Source organism: Pseudochaenichthys georgianus, unplaced genomic scaffold (assembly GCF_902827115.2).
Source record: "Pseudochaenichthys georgianus unplaced genomic scaffold, fPseGeo1.2 scaffold_479_arrow_ctg1, whole genome shotgun sequence".
NCBI classification, from domain to species: Eukaryota; Metazoa; Chordata; class Actinopteri; order Perciformes; family Channichthyidae; genus Pseudochaenichthys; species Pseudochaenichthys georgianus.
The window spans coordinates 32,854-40,760 of NW_027263043.1; positions in this window are offsets into that span (position 1 = coordinate 32,854).

Below are 7,907 nucleotides of genomic sequence, written 5' to 3' on the forward strand. Positions count from 1 at the left end.
AGGAAATTTGTTCTGGGCTCCGTCCAGCAGTTCCGCATACATGTACATAATATACAAACATAGTGGACATTCATACACATATCAATCATATACCGTTTGAACAAACACAATACACACAGACGCACATACTGACAATGGTGACAATGGCGACCTATTGCACAACCCTTATGGTCAACATTTAAAAAGTACATTTCATTACATTTGACTTTTGACTACATTTCATTTCCTGTGAATGTTAAGAAGCTTAACGGACATTGGTAGGAATGAGTGCTTATAGCGGTTCAGCCTGCTCTTGGGAACCCTGAATCTTCTACCAGAAGGTAGGAGCTGGAATTCTGTGTGGAGTATGTGGGTGGGATCAGACACTATTTTGTTTGCCTGTCTGATAATGGACTGCTCGTATATGTTTTGGAGAGATGGGTGTTTTTTAACCCCCATAATTTTCATAGCAGTCTGTACCAGGCGAGCGATCTGTGACTTTGACTGCACTGTCAAGTTACCGTACCAGGCAGTGATACCATACCTAATGATGCTCTCCAACACTGCATGATAGAACAGTAACATGAACTTCTGGTCGACTCCGAAAGCCCGGAGTCGACGCAGAAAGTACAATCGCTGTTGAAGTCTAGAGCACAGACCTTGAACATGCGCCTTCCAGCTGAGTGTATTATCCAGATGGACACCAAGGTACTTATAGGAGCTGACCTGAGTTATGGGTTCATTGTGGATAACCACCGGGCTAAGGTCACCCACTGCCTTTGGGTCCCACACCATCTCCTCAGTCTTCTTCACATTCAGCACTAGATGGTTAAGATCACACCACTGCACAAACCTCTCTATTTCAGAGTGATAAGCCGATGAACTGCTGCCCCTGTGCATTAAGCCAAGGATAGCTGTATCATCTGAGAATTTGATTATATAATTCTCCGTGAACATCACTACAAGTCTGGACACGTTGAGAGCTGTACATACACGAAAGGGGAGTTAGTCGGTTCTGTAAGAGCCAGCATGCGGGACCGGCTTTACATGGTTTCGGTGAGTAATATGAGTGCAATGTGTAACGTTAATGTCAGCTAGCTAACATTAGCTAACAAGGTACACTAACGTGTTTTGTTTAAGTAACTAGTTTTCTCCTTAAGAACTTCGTGGTCTGTGTATGCTGTGGATAACATTAGTGTTCACAAGAACAAGGTACACTCCCGTGTTTTGTTTTAGTTGCTCTTCAGATTGAAGCGGCCAGTTTTATATCGACTATACTGTATGTGTGATCTCCTTTTACATCTCGTTAAGTCATTTCAGTTTATTTGCTGTGTGTAGATTCAAGGGTTTTGGTTATCTTGTCAATTTGTTTGGTTATCCAGGCACAGCTGTGTGTGACTCCCTCGAGTACACTGGTATGTGTTTTCCTAATGTAGAGAGCGTTGATTAATTAATAAACTACACACTGAGTCTAGATCCTGACCAAATCCTTTTTTATTGTTGATCAAATGTTTTTCAAAAATGTATTCATACACATTTAGAAAAATACAATGTACAATCACAACCAGTACAACACAAATTACAAAAAATACAGAAAAAACAAACAATAACAACAATCAGACAAGAGGACAAAACTATGGAAAAATAACCCCTCCCACCCCCAGATCCGGACCATCCTTGTATTATTGCTCATTCAATCTATTATAGCATGCTAACAAACATGGTACTTTCTTTATTTGTACAGATCTGCATGGGAGACGATGGCGCGATGCAGAGCGCTGTCTGTGATTGTGCACGGGGGATGTACAAATGCAGCCACGCTGCAGCATTGGCAATATGTGCCATGTGGCAGATCAGCTCCACAGATGTTGAGTGCCAGTGGAGGAAGCCTGGCACTTCCAAAGTAGTCCAGCCGGTGTCTCAACTTTACCAACAGTGAGAGGAGACATACAACCCACTGGCCAGAGACATCGCCACTCAGGATGTAGACTGGTTCAGGTCTGTACTGAGGGGCGCACAGTGTGGCATGGCATGGCTTCACCTGAGCCAGAGCCGCGGCCTCAACATCAGGCCATTGTCACCGTGACGGAGCTGGTGAAGGGGCATGGGGGTCGGGGGCTTGAGGCAATTCTTGCCTCAATGCGACTGAGCAGAGACCAGCAAGCTCCCATCGAGACAGCCACCGGAGGACAGCGGACAAAGTGGCAGTTACACAGGCGGGGCAGGTTGACAGCCAGCAAGTTTGGTGCTGTGCTGCGGTCGGGACTTTCATCCACTCCATGCGCGTCCCTCATGAAGAGGGTGCTCGGGGGGGTACAACTTGGACGGAGTCATGGCTGTCAACTGGGGGGTTGTAAACGAGGCCGAAGGGGTGAAGGCTTTTGTGCAGGCCTATCGCGTGACAGTGTTCGAGTCTGGTCTCTTTGTGAGTGAGTCGGTGTTTTGGGAGCATCCCCCGATGGACTTGTGCAGCCATCTGCCCTGCTGGAGGTGAAGTGTCCACCATCATTATACATGATGGTGTATATAGGATATATATATATATTTGTATACATATCTGTAAATTGTATAATTGTATTTGATTTAAAAGTCTTTTTGATCTCTCTGTCTATAAACACAAACTGAGTAAGATTGACAATAAAGTTGACTTTGAAAAATATATATATTCTTTATGAAAATAGTTGACTGTTGGAGAAATGAATCCAAATGAAACGTTGGACTGAACTACAACTACGCCTTTAAATCTCTATGGACTGTTTTTCAGTGGGATGGCAAGTTCCTATCTTTAAACATTTATTAGTTTTTTCTCAGAACAGATTTGATTTTCTGAAGTTAATTTAACTTTGTAAATTAACTTTTAACTTTTAAAAAATTAACTTTTATTATCTCTTTAATAATGACCATGTAAGGTCATTATTAAAAAGGTACAATCAATTTGTTTAGGGTTGACTAAAATAATGATAAACATTTCATTTGGATAATTTACTGACAGAATAAGAAACTCAATAATGCTCTACTTACCTGTTCCTTTTTATAAAGTGAAACAGTTGAAACGATAGATTTTAGTAAACTTAAAAACAACCTTCTCCAAAAGCTATCAAGGAATATACCGAATACTTGTTTTCGAACTTTATTACATATTATTTGTATATAGTTTGAATTACATTACATTGCATTTAGCTGACGCTTTTATCCAAAGCGACTTACAATAAGTACATTCGACCAGGAAGACACAACCTTGAGGAAAACAGAATCATATAAGTACATCAGGTTTCATAGAGCCAATCATTCAAGTGCTACTCAACTGGCTTTAGATAAGCCAGTCCTTTATTAGTATATAAGTGCTCTGTTAGCAGTTCTTTGTTAGTCATTCTATCGCTCGAAGTGGAGTCGAAAGAGATGAGTTTTCAGTCTGCGCCGGAAGGTGTGTAAGCTTTCTGCCGTCCTGATGTCAATGGGGAGCTCATTCCACCATTTAGGAGCCAGGATAGCAAATCCACGTGTTTTTGCTGATGGGAACTTGGGTCCCCCTCGCAGCGAGGGTGCAGCGAGTCGTTTGGCTGATGCAGAGCGAAGGGCACGCGCTGGGGTGTACGGTTTAACCATGTCCTGGATGTAGGAAGGGCCAGATCCATTCGCAGCATGGTACGCAAGTACCAGTGTCTTGAAGAGAATGATCCATAATTGACAGAAGCTTGTGTTTACACTGACCTGTCACTCATATATTAATGTCTTTGTAACTTCTTTAAACCACGACCTCACTCATTTCTTTCATTCATCACGGTTCAGTAAACTAAGTGACACATGAACCAGTTTAATCATTATAATAACGTAGGATTGCAACTCTTTGAAACTGTAGGTGGCTCTTAAAAGAGCCGTTGTGTTTGGGTGTGCTGGTCTCAGGTCAGTCTAAGCCCTCTCTCCGCGGATGCGGTGGGCCAGCTGGATGTCCTTGGGCATGATGGTGACCCTCTTTGCTTGGTTCATCTTACTGGGGGGCAGCTACATGTATGTCGGTGCAGTCCACAGTCATTGTGCAGTTGAAGGCAGAATGAATTTATTATTGACTCCGAATGAAGCACAACTTCATGTCATACAATACATTGACTTTATTTGTAATTTTGTACAAAAATAAAACATTGATTAGCAAGCAGGACCTGCAGGAACAGAGCACGGTGATGGATGGAGCTGGGAAGAGAGAAGAATAAAGAAAACAGATCCACTTTATTATCGGATATTAAAAATTCAATTTCAAAACAAGTTGCCGCTCCTTCAGTTTTCTAGTGTGTAAAGATGATTTCACATGACCTATGCAAAATATCACACTCAATACATGTGTGTCTCTGGGGGGTGCATTGTGCCTTTGATGTATATAAATAATATACCATAACCAAATACTATTACGTACAGTGGAAATCAGGTTGCCAGGGCAGGTCAGTCCAGTGTGCATGTTCCTCAGGGTCTCAGCAGTTACAGGTGAGGGAAAGGAAATAAAAGAGAAAAAGGTCAGTAACAACACTTTGAATAATTATCTCTTCTAATAATTTTCTCTCAGTAATCACTCAACTACTGTCTTTCCAACAAACAGATTGACTCACCCTTACTGTCATCACAATGAAACACGTCCAGAAGAATGTCATGCAAAGCTCCCTGCCTGCCTTCGACTCTCCCTGACTGCTTCCTTAGCACCCGGTGGATGGCGCAGTAGGCTACTCTTCAAATGTTTCACGAAATACTTACCATCATGACTACTCAAGATTACTGTTTAAAATGTTGGTTTACTTCATGTAATAAAATAATAACTTCATGGTAAGGCTACTAAAAGTGACAAGGCTAAGTAATGTAATGCTAACTAATGTGCTCGCTACTAGCTAGGTAGCTAACTTGACTATATATGTTCCATGCACAACATGTATATTACCTGATATGTCTGATCCAGCGACTCCTGGTCCTTTCATCAGACGTGAATCGATAGAACGAGCAAGTGGTATGATCACTTATGTGATTACAACCTGGTACAAAGCACACAGGCATCTTGTAAAAGTGAATTTATTTTTAGCAATCTCTTATTTATTGGAGGGAATAAATCAGTTATAAGATCTTCTTCTTCTTCTTCTCTTTAATTACGAGTCGCAACCACTTGGAGCATTATCGCCTGTGACATCACTTACGCCAGCCAGAATGGGATTTGGGATTTGTAGTCTTTGTAGTCGCGTATTTTTCATAGTCTTATATTTCAACAGTTTTACGACAACATGTGACTTTTTTGACATGGAACTTATTGTTTAAGATTGACAAACATCATATGTGTAGTTCGTGGCACAATTCAAACGGGATCAAAAGATACGTTTTCTCTCTCCATTGAATTCAATGTAAATGTTTAGCGTCCGGGGTCCCATGGGCCGGAAGTAGAAGGGCGTGACTTCGCCTCTCTATATGGCGGATCCTCCGCGTGAACGCGCAAACGGAGGGGTAGGGTGTAGGGGGCGGTTTGGGAATGGGCCAACGAGTCCTAAAACCCGGAAGTGAGTTAGCATTTTACCACTTCCGGTTCCCTCGTCTCAGAGTCGATGAGTTTTTTTATAGTTTTTGGAAAATAGCTCGAAATAAGGTCTGTGGTTGACACAAATTTAAGACGGATCCCGTTTTGTTCCACGACATTAAATACATCAGCAGTGACACCACTGGTGATTTTTGAAGTGTTTACGTGTCTTAAAAACGGTGGTTGAATAGGACTACAGAAGTTGTCATTACATGACATTGTTTTGTCAGAGCTTGAGAAGTGCAATTCACATCTGGCTCCAGTCCAGCAGGTGGAGACAGGGAGCCTAGGGTCTGTGATTCCACTGAGAATGTAGCTCAAATGAAGAATGTGAGCTAAATACAACACACCTGGGAACACACTAGGCTTGTTTGAGACGCGTTGCGGCTCGCCTCGAAATTAGACGAGAATAGCCGATCGCAGCCGGGGGAGGTCTCGGACAGCTCCGAGTCGGCTTCGGCTTCGGCTTCTGCTTCTGCTTCTTCTTCTTCTTCTTCTTCTTCTTCTTCTTCTTCGCCTTCTTCTTCTTCTTCGCCTTCTTCTTCTTCTTCTCTCGGTTTTTTGGCGGATTGCAAACAACTTTAAGGTGCATACCGCCACCTCCGGAGTCGGCTTGACTCGGTTTGCATTTATAAAGAATGCACATATGTGTTTAATCGTTAATGTCAGATATGTACTAAGTAAATACATTTGTTCCTGCTCAAGATTAGATTCAACGTTATTGTTATTGCACATATTACAGGTACTGAGACAACGAAATGCAGTTTAGCTTCCAACCAGGAGTGCAACAAGCAGTAAAGTGAAAAGTAATGTACACAATCTACAGAATAAAATATAGAATGAATTGAATGATGAATAAACAGTGTGGGGTATGAATACACTAGATATACACAGCAGCCTGTGAGCAGTATGAACAGTGTGTATGAATATTCTAAGATATATAAAGTATGAAAACGGTAAGCAGTGCAAGTATAGTATAAAATATATAGATATTAATTTCATGATGATAAACATTGTGGAACAATGATGAAAAATGTGAATGGAAGTGGCGACGTAAAACTGACACAAAACAACAAATGTTTGCAGCCAATTGGAGAGTTTCATCACCAGCACGTGGTAAAAACCACCAATCAGCACTCAGCTCGAGATACCAGCGAGTCGTTTCCATGGATGTATAATAAGAACGTCGTTTCCCATCAAGCATTTCGCTTCAGCAGCCCGTGGAGAGGAACTGCGCCGCCGCGCCTCGCTCTCAAGGCTGCGGGCGTCTGTGTCCCGCGAGATTTCAAAGTCTCATGTGGGCGAGCCTCCAGAGCAAGTCGGACAAAATGACTAACCATCATGCAACGCACTAGCAAGACGTTGATCGCAACTGCGCAGGTCTGCGCAGGTCTCGCTTGTCTCAAACAAGCCTACTCTCAGCAGAGGACAAACAGTTCGCTGTGAGGACTCAAAGATTCGACCAAGACGCTGCTGGTGAATATTTGTAAATGTATTAATCTGTTTGAACCATGTTTGATTAGATGTATTATTATTTCTAGTCCTGAGGTAAGAAGCTAAAATATAAGATGCTGAAATATAATTTACTTTGTTGAGATGCATTTATTTTTGATTAAATGTTAAATGTAATTGTAAATTAAATGAAAGTGCTTGTTAAAAGATGGCATGTTTTTTGTTGAAAATGTTTATTTACCTAAAGTGAATGAAAGTAATGTTTTGTGTTAAAGGTTTTCAACCTGAATGAGCATCAAGATGCCAACAAGAGGCTGAATGAAGCAATAAGTAATCTGCAATCACTCAAATAAAGAGAAAAGATTCAAATTCGAGTTGTCCCATGTGTCCTTCTGGAGTGAATCAAGCCATTTTCAAGTTTAAGCAGGAGTCAATAAAACCAACCAAATCACAACTTGACAGACATAATTCATTTTTTTCAAGTCAACGTTTCAGTTTTTTCAGTGTATGTAACATTTCAGATATCAATAACATCGCTGCTGAAATATGAGATAAAAGCATTAAAAAACCAACAACCTTTTGTGAAAAGGTTGAAATTGTAGATATTTTCAAAAATGTACAATATTAAAAGTACAGCTTACTTGAATTGTGCAGTATCATGTTTTGGATGAAAGGATCAGGTAACATTTGTATTTAAAATATAAAGGAATATGCATAACGAGATTATTATAGAGCCTATTATAGACCACACAGAAAGGACAGCGGAAAAAAAACACTTTCATTGAAACAAGAAAAACTTAAATAACTGGGGTGTACATTTTCTAACCTGATATTAACATGTATGACATTAAATAAATTATACCAATTGGATTATCATAAACCCATAGACATTATTTGCAAACAGAGTTTTAAAGGTCTCCTATTATACTATTTT